The sequence below is a fragment of the Zalophus californianus genome, chromosome 10 (genome assembly GCF_009762305.2).
Source record: "Zalophus californianus isolate mZalCal1 chromosome 10, mZalCal1.pri.v2, whole genome shotgun sequence".
Lineage (NCBI taxonomy): Eukaryota > Metazoa > Chordata > Mammalia > Carnivora > Otariidae > Zalophus > Zalophus californianus.
In genome coordinates, this window is record NC_045604.1 from 52,565,149 (window position 1) to 52,578,964 (window position 13,816).

The 13,816-nt window shown below is 34.3% G+C and overlaps 1 protein-coding gene across 5 annotated transcripts in view; it reads right to left on the reverse strand.

Annotated features, from left to right (window-relative positions):
* The window catches only part of RABGAP1L (RAB GTPase activating protein 1 like), a 758,983-nt gene that overhangs the window by 386,581 nt on the left and 358,586 nt on the right, over positions 1-13,816 (reverse strand). The window lies entirely within an intron of this gene.

Genomic DNA, 13,816 nt, shown 5'->3' on the forward strand with positions numbered 1-13,816 from the left:
TTAATCTTTAGGACAGAAATCCTTTGTACTTAGAAATTTCTACTTTATGCTAAGTACCACACAGAACAGAAGCAGCCTGTGTAAAGAAGACAAAGGCATATAAGTATAACCAGCTAATATTTATTAAATATTATCATGCACCAAGCTAAACATTTTACACATATTACCTCATTCAATTTTCAAAAAACCTAATGGAGGCCTGGAAACAATAGGTAACTCCTACAAAATTATATATACAGCATAGATAGAGAAAGAATTAAAACCCAGGTTTTTCTGACACTAAGGTCTTAATCACTATGTTTAACCTTCAACAAATCCCTATTACATATGATTTCTCCATGAAAACACTGTAATAACTAACATGTGTTTACTGTGTCAATATTAACTTATCTTGAAAATAATACTCTAAGTAGGAATAGTTATTATTCTGAAACACATTAAAAGGTTAAATAACTTGTCCTAGATCATAGAAGACTAAAAAGTGATTTGAACCCTGGCATTCTATTTCCAGAGCTCAGACTCTCAACCACTATACTAATGCAATGTTTTTTTGTGACAATTTCAGCATCCTAAAAATTGAGCAAATTTACCATGGTCTGGTATTGGTATCACATTACAAAATGAGCTCATAAACATGAAAAAATTATACACAATATACATACATACAAATGTGCTATTATTGGTCCTGTAGTTCTAGATTATTTGATGTTTAAACAAAATTATCTCTAAATTGTGTTCAAACTTTTACATTGCAGAGGAAAAATCCTATGATTTTTTCTATAAATTTGACCATTTTCCTCCCAGGCAGTTCAAAGTAGTTCTTCGATAAATAACATAATTTTATAACGCAAAGTGAAATATCATTACACCCACTTTGTGGGTAAAAAAAAAACCCAAAGTCATGGAAAAATTAAATGTCAGGCTGCAATTCAAAGAGTAAATGGCAGCACTGGGAATAGAATACACAAGTCCTTAGATTAGTGGTATGTCTAAGGTTACCCTTCAAACTTTAGTTCAATTCAGTAGATATTTATGGGGCATATTCCATATAGGATACATGGTAGACAATGAGGAAAATGTTTTTAAAAATCACTCTTTAGTAGCTTATAATGTGGCAGAAAGGAAAAGGTGTATGAGGAATCATAAGGGGAGGATGAGGTAAATACTATCAAAGACTATAAGAGATTTATAAAGTGGTTAACCAAAAGAGGAAAAACTACACTCAGGATGAAAAACAGGGCAAAGCTTCAAAAGGAGGTGGCATTTAACCTGGAGCTGGGGAACAGTATGAATGTGGAGTAATGTGCCTTCCAGATAGCAGTACCATCATCAGCAATGGTTTTCCCAAAGAATAGTTCAGAGGTTGCTGCACCACAGCAAACCCGAAGAGGGCTCAAAGAGCTAAGACTGGAAAAGCAGGCTAGAGGCATATGGTAAAGAGCACATTCAAGCAGGCTAGGTAGTTTGGGGTTTTCTTCTAAACTAAGGAGAACAAGGAAATTATATAACAGAATTTGAACATCAAAGAGACTGCTGTGGCCACACCTTCAGATATTGAGCAGAAAAGACAGCAACTAACTGAATGCACACTTGTTGAATAGTGTGCTTAGGGTATGTGAAACCACTGAATACTCATGAAAAATCTTCCTTAAAATTCAATTTTATTGGAAGATTTGTAGAGCTGAAATAATCATAACTTTTTGTGCTCCTCACAAGGTCTTTACACATGCATCAGAATCACACTTCCCACACTGACCACAAGCAGTATTAAATAATATGTAAAACTCACATGCTGGCAGATCATTAGGGTTGTGCTCTAAGGCAGCACTACCCTCCTCTCCACTCAGTAACTAACTTTCTTTCACTGGCTCTTGGGAGTTCTAAGATGAAAATGTCTGAGAAACACTGTATAAGATTTTAATAATATAAGTGGGAAAGTCTAAACTATGGCAGTTACAGGTACAAAGGGAAAGGGGGATGAGTGGGATAAGTGTTAGGGTAAGGTAATGGTGGTCATCCCTTCCTTCTGCCTAGGCTCAGTTAGGTGCTTACCCTAATAAACTTTCCCAGAACACTGCACACTCCTGGCTCAGCACTTATCATATTGTATCCTAATTGCCTGTTTTCCTATTTGTGTCCTCCTCACTTCAACTCATACCATTTCAGGGTTGTACTTGTAATCCTAGTACTTGGCACAACTTCTGGCATCTAGTAAGCATTCAGTGAACATCGATGAAATGGCATCATAATTATCCATATTTCCTTTTCACAGAGGGAAGGAACTAGTTTATCCATTCGACTTAAGGATCCTGTTCCTTTATCAAGGATTTAATCAGGCCAAAAGTGAAAATACACACTCTGCCCAGTGGAAGTGTGCTGCGGTCAGACTAGGAGACACCTTCACCTCCCACCCCCCTCTTCACCCCCCCCCCCCGCCGTCCCCACATATCTCAAAAGAGTGCTCAGCCACTGGGTTGTCCTTCTGGTATCTCTCACCACCTTTTTGACCACTGCTGAGTTAGGTAACATGCGTGCACCAATGCTGTGTATAAAGCAGTAGCACATTCATGGAGGCTGGACAGTTAGTTATCCTGTGTAATGTACTAGAGAGACACCAAAGCCACCCTCTGCTTTGTTAATGAGGTTTGCTCTAAACTTAGTGAACTAAGGAGTTAATGTTCTATTTGAATGGTGAATATAAACTTATATGCTTATATTTAAAATATTTAGTCTAGAGATATTGGTTTTAAAGTAACATTTCTTAATGGAGTAATGAAATACCACCTACAAACTAGTATATCAGTATCTCCAGAAAAGATCATAATATTCAAAAAATTCCTTCCCAGGGTCATAATAGTTATATAAAACAGTTTTTTCTTTTTTTTAAAGATTTTATTTATTTGATAGAGAGAGACACAGTGAGAGAGGGAACACAAGCAGGGGCAGTGGGAGCGGGAGAAGCAGGCTTCCCGCTGACCAGGGAGCCCGATGCGGGGCTCGATCCCAGGACCCTGGGATCATGACCTGAGCCAAAGGCAGACACCTAACAACTGAGACACCCAGGTGCCCTAAAACAGTTTTATTTTCAACAAAATCTTTAACAGAAAAACAAAAATATAGTTTCAAAATATGTCTTAATAAGAAACATAAATATTTAAAACATAGGAATGTTTTAGTGAGCTTTAATTAAAATATACATAAGGTTTGGGAAAAATGGAACTCTCCTAACTAAATTTTATTATAGGTCTTGAGAATGAGAAGACTACAAGAAATAATCTTCCTTCTTCTGTTCCTTCCCCACTTATTCCTTTCTTGAATCATCAAAAAAAAAAAAAAAAAAAGCACTTTGCTGCATGTGAGGCATAGAAGAGAGCCCAGACCCTCCCTCACAGAGCTCAGAGTATGAAAAAGGTAGTAAGCAAAGAAAGAAACATGCTCTCAGTGATTTAATTAATTCTGATGGCAGAGCAAAATAACCAAAGTTACAAGTAACCTAGTAAAAATTAAGAGAGACCAAATTTGAGTGTCACAATACTCCAAAATTCTACTAAGAAATACAAAGTACAGAAAATGGCAGAATCTGATTTAGAAAATTCCATTTAAAAAAATCTAAATTTCCTTTCAGAATCAAAAAGTGCAAGAATTGATAATGGTGTGCAACATTTATTAAGCACCTCTGCTGAGGACTAGCTGTAGAGAACTGGGGCAATGGCCATACAGACATGAGTTTGTTTCCCCAAAATCCTTTACCCATATTCACTAGTGGGGAAAAGGGGTGTTCCTCAGGAACGTGGGTTCTTAGTGTCAGTGAGTTCAGGGCTGTGGGCTCCACTGATTCCCCCAGTTAGCTTTTTGTCCTCTTTACACCCACCCCAGGTTTAAAAAGGGTAATCATTAGGACGGATATAGCTCTATGTTTCTCAAGTCTTATTAAGCTACTTTGTACTTGGTTCAACCTCATAATATGAACTGTCATAGCAACTCATTCAACTGCCTCCCACATATAAGTTTATAGTCTATTTTTAATTGAAACCTCATCTAAGTCATAGAAAAACTGGCAAAATACAAAAGCTCAGCTGAAAAGGCACTTCTCAAATTATCTTCATGGTTTGGTGAGGAAGACAGGAAAGGCAACTCACTATTCAAAGAAATCAATAAATGAGATGATTGGCCTTTTAAGTCAAAGAACCAACTTCAGAAGCAGCAAGATAAAATTTCAATATCTACTTACGTTCTTTAACTTAAAATCTCCTTTCAGGCCTATTTTACACTATATTACCAAAGAAATTAAAGTATAAAGCAAACATGCAATATCTAAATCTGCCCTTTTCTCTATAAAAAGAAAAAATGACTTAAAGGATCTAGAGTAAAACCATAAAGGCAACAATCCCAATACCCTACTTTCTGCTTAAAAGAAATAACACTATTTCTCACTAAATGTTACAAAATGTCCTTAAAATGACTATAAAATGTTTTTATTTAACATAATGCATACCCATTTCCAAAAGCTAATTGCTTAAGTCATCGACTAGAGGGGAGAAACTATCAGTTTGACCTAAAAGTTACCATTTGTTAATCTTATTACTGCTTGTTTTGATGAAAATCAATTTTTCTGAGGATGTTCATAGGAACTTTATTCATAATAGGCAAAAGAAAATAAATTTTTAAAAGGAACAACTATAAAACCATAAAAACTAAAAATTATAATGTTTTTTTTCTTTTTACTTAATGTACTATTCTCAGTTACCTGGAAATGTGACAATTTTATAGAAGACACACATTCATTCTCTCTCTCTGTCTCCCACTTTCTCTCCATCTCTCCTCCTCAGTCTTACACACACACACACACACACACACACACACACACACACACAGAGGAAGCTGCATAAAGGTTTTTTGCTTTGGAGATTTTCATTCTCACATTGCCCCTTCACCGAGAAAGGGCCACTCCTTAAATTTCCAGAGTGCTTTTTCCCCTGACACCGGAATAATTTATTTGAATAAATTCTCCAAGTACAGACCTCATCAATAATTAAAATGCTGATGAAAGGATATTTGCAAAGAGGAAAAAAATGTTATGATAAAAACCTGAAATGAAATAAGGACAGGATGTCCTATAAAAAACACCCATCCACATTATGTTAGCATTTCTGAATGCTGTTAACATAAGGCTATCATATTTATTTAACAAATATTCACTAAGTGTCTACTATTTGCAGACACCATTCTATAACAAAATTAAGTTGAAGAAAATATGAATTTTTCAAGGACAAAACCGTTTTGATTCTCATAAAATTATATACAATCTAATTTTTATGAATGCTCAATGTTTCTCTAAAACACATGGAAAAGTTGAAGTTTTCTAATTCAATGAAAACCTGACAAACAATTCTGAAAGATGAAAGCCTACGTCAGAGCATTTTTAAAATAATTACAATGAACCTTTTTAAATTTGGAATTAATCCTTAATCATTTAGGAACTGCATGTTTCATAAAATTAATTATTTCCCCTTACCTATGAAAATATGACTACCAGGTACCAACTGCAAACTCTAGGATCCTCTCATGATAGTAACTATTCAGGCCAAAAAAAAAAAAAAAAACCCTCCTTTGGCAAATCAGTCACCAGTTGGCTATTACGTAGCTCCTGTTTATACCACAAGCAGTCATTGCTGACTGAGTGCCTATAATGTGCAGAGCATGTAGTTCTCTGAGATCCTAATAGTCTAGATATGCAAAATTCTGGGTTCCTGGACTATACTAAAATCCTGAGATATGGAGAAGAGGTTTCCTTTAAAAAATGATGGTACAATCTTGAAGAACCTAGCAATTTATATGTAAGTGGGACTGTCACAGAAACTTTGCTTGATTTTATTTTAGTTTTGACGTAGGTACAATGGAGAAAAGAGGCAGTAAACATCACATCTCATGAGAAGAAACATAAATACTAATTTAGAAAGTTCAAGGACTAGTAAACTATAATAGTGCTAATTACAACAGTAGGGGTTTTTAGAGTGAACACCATTCATTCACATCAGGAAAGTGGCACTTTAAAGTTCCAAAGTCCCAAAGGAGAGAAGGAACATTTTTAGCCTGATTTCACATAACTTCAACACCTAGAATCATGACCCCATTTTAACACAAAAACTCAATCTACTGGAACACATAAAGGTTATAATATCCTAGAAACAAGGGATATAACTAAGACATTTTGAAACGTCTAAATTTCATTTTCTTTCATATACACACATATCCAGGAAGACTAACAAAGTTGAATACAATTGAATTCTACAGGCAGAATGAATATCTATTTCTTTGCGTGCATTTATGCCTGTTTATTTTTAACCTTTAAATAATTTAATCATTAATAAAACTGAATTCTGCATACCAGAATTAAGCAATGTTTAAATTCAAATGAAATAAAAGCTCTATAGAGAAAAATTAATTTACACACATTTTAAACTTCATTACAAGTAAAAAGCTCTATTTTGATACAAGTGCGAAACAAGGGGCGCCTGGGTGGCACAGTCGGTTGAGTGTCTGACTTGGTTTCAGCTGGGGTCGTGGTCTTGGGGTCATGTGATCGAGCCCTGAGTTGGGCTTTGCTCTGTGCAGTCTGCTTAGGACTTTCTCTCTCTCCCTCTTCCCTGACCCCACGCTCAGGCTCATGTGCTCTCGCTCTCTCTCTCAAATAAATCAATCTTAAAAAATAAAGTGAAAAAAAGAAAAGGAAAGGAAAAGCTAGTAAACCCTCCTTAAAATTGGGTAGGGTCTAACTTTAGGGCCAAATATCTAATTAGAACACCAGCATCTATAACCAATACTTTCTATGTTTCTACATTAATCACAAAGGTAAACATTTTGACTTTTACTCTCCAGATTATCTTTATGGATATATCTTTTTCCTAACAATGCTGCACGTCCTCCACACACCAAGGTTAGGGAAACTGGTTGTTAATAAAGGCTATGCCTGGTGGGGAGTGGAGTGAGGAATGATGGTTTATAAAAATGGCCTACAAGTATGAAGCCAGAAAGGAACAGAATCATAATTTGGGGAGACTGGTTTAAAAAAGAAAAAGAAAAAAAATAGATAGAGTCTCCAATTTTTATTCATATATATGTAGATCTTATATACATATTTTATTTATACAGATCTGAGATTACATACAGAGAATAAAAACATTCATAAAACACTAAACAAGAGAAGTCGCATTGATGAAATTACCACAATTACAAATTTAGAATCATGCTAAAGGCAATAACCAAAAGCATCCTTTTCTGGGCAAAATTTCTTTTAGCTTACTGATTTAATAATTTCATTACCAAAAATTAGGTTAGGTTACCTTTTCTTTCTAAATCATCAAAGCTTAAGTATTATAATTGTGACACTAAGATTTATTTCTAGTTTTTTGACTATCAGCTTAGTTAAAATTTACTGAATTGTTTATTATAACAATCTACTACAACAATTACAGGTCAGGCAGATGTTGCTTTTAAGCAATTACAATCATGGCACTATTTAAGTATTTTGTTGACAAGTTAGTCCCTCACCTATGGTTAATAATAAAACATTATAACCAATCCTTCAATAATTGAACCCTCACTGCACTCACTTAAAACTGCACAAAGCGCAAAATGCACGTGCATATAAAATCTAAAATCCACTTTACTATATACTCTGGGTAACAATTAAATTAGAACTATTCTGCTTAACTGGCTGCTTTGTATGAGTCTGAAAGCAACAAGGAGTTCTCTTATTTCAGGGGGGAAAAAAGTTGCAGGAAAAAGTATGGGAAAAGATAAAAACTGTATAGTTCTGTTTTTTCTAAGTAAATTTCCTAAAGAAAATTTATATTGACAAGGAAATACCAAAAATAAATTCCAGAGCTAAAAATAAATTATTTATGGAGAATTTACATTTTGATCAGCTAATAAATTAATGACATTGGCACTCACTAGATTTTTAAAAGATGTTAGTAATTACCAACAAAACAAAAAGGCAACCTACTGAATGGGAGAAGATATTTGTAAATTATATAGCCAATAAGAGGTTAATAGCCAAAATATATAAAGAACTCATAGAATTCAATAGCAAAACCCCCCCAATAATCCAATTTAAAAATGGGCAGAGGACCTGAATAGACATTTTCCCGAAAGAAATGACCAATGGACATGTGAAAAGATGCTCAAAATCACTAGTTTTTAGGGAAATGCAAATCAAAACCACAATGAGATACCATCTTGCACCGATCAGAATGGCTAGTATCAAAAAGACAAGAAATAACAGGTGTTGGTGAGGATGTGGAAAAAAGGGAAACCTTATGCACTCTTGGTCAGAATATAAACTGATGTAAAAACTGTGGAAAACAGGATAGAGGCTCCTCAAAAATTTAAAAATAGAAATACCATATGATCCAGTAATTGCACCACTGGGCAGTTACCCAGGGAAAGCAAAACACCAATTTGAAAAGATATATAAACCCCTGTGTTTATTTGCAGCATTATTTACAATAGCCAAGATATGGAAGGAACCAAGTGTTCATCCACTATTCCATTATATACAAATGTAATGGAATATTACTCAACCATAAAAAAGAATGAGATCTTGCCATTTGCAGCAACATGAATGCACCTAGAGAGTATTATGCTAAGTGAAATAGGTCAGAGAAGGACATATATCATATGATTTCACTTACATATGTAATCTAACAAACAAATAAACAAAACAAAAACATAAATACAGAGAACAGGGTTGCCAGTATGGAAGGGGGTGGGAGGATGTGCAAAACAGGTGAAGGGTACAAACTTCCAGTTTTAAATAAATAAGTTATGGGGATGAAAAATATGGCATAGGCAGCATAGGGAACAGAGTCAATAATATTGTAATAATGTTGTATGGTGACGGATGGGGATTATACTGATCAGGATGAGCAACGAGTAAGATATAGAGTTCTTGAATCACTGTACTGAATACCTGAGACTTATATAATATTGTATGTCAACTATACTTCAAAAAACAAAAAAAGAATTGTTAGTGACTGATAGGCTAAATCAGATATATTTTATTAATTTGTTAAAAAAATATTTAAGTGCCCATTAAGTACAATAAGATGAAGGAAAACACATGTAAAGATCCTATTAAACTACCTGAAAGTAAGCATTTGGTAAATCTTAGCTCCACTACCCACCTCTCCTCTGACTCCACTCGTGTATTACAAGAAATTAAAATGCAAATATGACATAGGTTCACAAATACCCATAATGGACAGTTGAATATTAAAGTATACAAAGCAAACTACAAACCAACTTCTTTGGGACTCAAAAGGTGAAAGGAATTATATTCACGTGGAAGTCAGACATCTGAATTGAGTCTTAAAACATAGGCAGTATTTTGACATTTGGAGGTAGTCAAGAGAACAATGAACAGTGGCATGAACAAGGGCATGAGAGCAGGAAAGTGCAAGGGGTATTCAGCAGCAGAAAACAATGCAGATGGGTGAGAGCAAGGGTCTGCAAAGCTTCTCTCAAATGGACCTGGTAATAAATATTTTAATCTATGTGGGCCATATTGTGTCTCTTGCAACTCCGTACTCTGTCCTTGTAGTACAAAGCAGCTGTAAATAATACTAAATGAATGAGCATGGCTGTGCAACATGAAAAATTAATTTGTGCCCACTGAAATCTGAAATTCATGTATTTTTCCCAGGTCATGAAATATTCTTCCTTTGACTTTTCCCCACCATTAAAAATGTGAAAAAATATTCTTAGCTCTCATTCCACACAAAAGCAGGGCAGCAACCCAGATTTGGCCTGCATGTTGTAAACTGTCAACCTGTTTGAAACCTCCAATAATCTATACCTAATAATAAAAGTTTCAATTTTCTCAAGATTTTTTTAAAAGTATATCTAACAATATTTTATTTATTATTCTTTCTCTACAGCTAAGTTTTTTTTTTTTAAGTCAGAAAAAGAACCTCAGGGCTTTACTTTGAAACCATCTTTAATCTCACTTCTAGTGTATCAATAGGCTTAAATGTTCCCTTGATGTTTAATTTTATTTAATGTTAAGGCATTAGATTGCTTTTCTTAATTCCTCTATGAGATCTTAGTGTTTTATTACTTCTTCCTGCTTTCCTTTGTATGGCTTATAGTTATCACTCTTTAATTCTTGATACACATATTTATATCTCCTTTTTGTCTCTTGAAGTTTTCTCGACAAATATAATTGCATTCCATTTCACTGTACTTTTGGTTTCAAGATGCTCTAGTCACTGCCTTCACTTTTTGATTCTAAATACTTACAGAATCTTATAAAGAGTCCCCAAAGCATTATCCATTGCAACAGAAATTCCTTACCCTAAATTTGTCTATTCTCATCTCCCCCAGAATATTAAGATCTCTGGTCATGATAAAAAGGTTCATCTATTTGGGCCCCATAATGACAAAACTTAACCATATTCAAAAGAAATATGCAAAAAATTACTTGAGTGAAAACATTCCAAAACAGAACTTCTGCAACTAAAGCAATCAAAGATAATCATGTTTCTATTATAAATAAAAATAACTGCTTAGTAGGATACAAATCCTTTATATATGTGTACTTATAATGCAATATACCAAAATCAGAAGAGGAAAGTCACTATGAATATCATTTCAAAAATTATTTTGTCCTAATGGACTGAGAAAAGAGAAAAAAAGATATGACATACATAACCTGAAACATATTGCAATTGAAAAACCACCACTCACCTTCAGATCTAAAGAGCTATGTACTTATATTTTATTCTTTACCTTGTAATTACAAAATCCAATTCTGTGTCCCAGTAATTGACAATACTGCAAAAGGCTAAATATTATCCAGAGTTCACAATACACCACAGTACAAATAGCTAGTAGCTGTTTGAAAAAAATACATATCAAAAAAGAAAGAAGTATCTGTTTATGGCAAATGACTCATTTTTTAGGAAATAATGTGACATAAAAGTCCTCCCAGGGAGAATAATATCACAGTAATTTTAATAACAGCTGTTAATGTTGACTGTATGTTTACCATGATCCAGACACTGTTCTTTATACTTTATATGCAATAATCCTCACAAAATTTAATTCTCACGACAACCCTATGAGATGGGTGCTATTATTATTCCCATTTTATAAATGAAGAAATTGAAACTCCGTAAGATTAAATAACATTCTAACTCAAAGAGCTACAAAAGAGGCAAAACTGTGCCAGAAACTGGGAAACTCTGGCTTAAAAGCCTTAACTCTTAACCACTATTCTATTTGTTATAATACAAGCAACTATGTTTAAGGCAGAGGACCATGGCTTTACAAATTAGAATCCAAAATATATTACTTTTCAACTGTAGGAGTTTATATATAATTTCAAATACAATAAGGTTTAGCATCTAATCATACTACAAACATTTTACATTATTACTTAGTGACAAGGCTAATATTTACTAGTTAACAGATGGTTGAAAGCTGTCTTAAAATGATGCATGAGAATTATTTTGAAAATGTGACAATTCAGTGTGGTAAATATCTTAAATAGGCATGAGATGATGAGTGGCAGATGAAAGAGCACTGCTATCTTTAGAATTTAGATAAGTGGTTCTCAAAGTGTGGGTTCTCGAGCCAACATCAGCATCGAGGAGTCCAGCTCCCTGTTAAAACCCTATGTGTGTATACAATAACAATCACCTTACAGGCAATACAGTGGCACTAAATTCATATCTTTCAATAGTTACCCTGAATGTAAATGGGCTAAATGCCTCAATCAAAAGACACAGGGTATCAGGTTGGATAAAAAAACAAGATCCATTGACATACTGTCTGCAAGAGACTCATTTTAAACTCAAAGACACCTCCAGGTTTAAAGTGAGGGGGTGGAAAACCACTTACCATGCTAATGGACATCAAAGAAAGCTGGGGTGGCAATCCTTATATCAGGATTTTAAACCAAGACTATAATAAGAGATGAGGAAGGACACTACATCATACTTAAAGGGTTTATCCAACAAGAAGATCTAACAATTGTAAATATCTATGCCCCTAACATGGGAGCACCCGATTATATAAGGCACCTTATACGGCACCGATGAGTGATTAAAGGCTTAATTGCTACTCCACCACTTGGCAGCTCTGGGCGCTCTCTTACCAGCTCAGCTGAGCTCCTGAGAAGCATCACCTTCGAACTTAGTACAAAATACAAAATCTCAAGCCCTAACCCCAGCTAGATTGAATAAAATATTTTGGAGGTGTGGCCCAGCAATCTGTGCTTCAGCAGCTCTCCAGGTGATTCTAATCAACACCAAACTTAGAGAACACTGCTTTAGAGAAACCCTCTCCCCATATCCCCATAAATAAATGATTCCAGGTGATTTCTTGGGGCACTTCCTAAGAGCAACTATGAGAGAAATGACCAACCAAATAAATGATTCCAGATGATTTCTTGGGGGCAACCAAATTCAGATATTCTGAAAGAAATAATCTAAGGTTTATGTATGTTCCCTTTATCCATCATCCTTTTAAAAAGTTTGCTTTAATCTTTAAGATCCTTATTTTTATTCCTTTTAAAAAATAAGATACATTCTTTAACCTAAATATAACTTGCTTGTATTTTGACTGATAAGATTTCAAAAGAGAAAACGGTTTAGACCTATACTTAAAAGGTGCATGTAAATTGTCTTAAATGCAACAGATCGAAAACACTAAACAATGCTTAACCTTATTGTCTCAGCTTCAGCTACTATAACAAAAAACCATAGACTGGGTGGCTTAAACAACAAACATTTATTTCTTATACTTCTGGAAGCTGGAGTCTAAGACTAGGGTATAAGCATCAGGTTCTGGTGAAAGCTTTCTTCCCTGTTTATAGATGGCTGTCTTATTGTATCCCCACATGAAATAGAGAGAGGGAGGCTAGCTCTCTTCCCTCCCTTACAAAGGACACTAATCTCATCATGGGCACTGCATCCTCATGACCTAAATAAATATACTACCTCCCAAAGATCTTACCTACTAATACCATCCTATTGGGAATTAGGGTTTCAACATATGATTTGGGGGTGGGGAAGGACACAAACATGCAGTCCAAACACTTACGGTATCAAATTAAACTGTGACATTCAAAACATTTTTTTCCTAAAAAAATGGGGGGGAATATAAAATATACTGCCTTTCAGGCTTTTACCATGATGTGACATGGCCCCAGTGAATCAAATTATACTAGTTTGTTAGAAACTTCCTGGTAATAAGCCACTGAGTATAAAACATGGTATCTTTGAAAATTACCAGGGCATTTGTGAAGTATTATATCTAGGAGTTAACGAAGTTCATTAGGTTTAATTCACAATAAAAAATAAAGTTTTAGAAATCAAACATTTACATGAAATGTAATGCAACAATTTCGAATTAGGAAAACTCTGATTAAAAAAGGAGGCTCCTCATACTTTCTTCGACATTTGTCTATTTACTAGTTCTAGTTTATTACAACTGCTGTAGCCATTATATAAATATATCACAATAGTTTATTAGTGTTGAGCCAATAAAAAATGCACGCTGCAAAAAAATAAATATAGTATACCACCCTTTACACAAAGTTTAATAACATTCCATTTGCTAAATAATTGTTTAGGATATATGTATGTATGCATGTATGTATGTATATATAATATGGGGATATATATGTGTATATATATTTAATATGGGGATATATATATATTATAAAGACATACATAGGAATGATAAATGTGAACTTCTAACTTCTAAATAATGGCTAACTTCAGGCAAAGACAGAGAAATAACAGAGAGA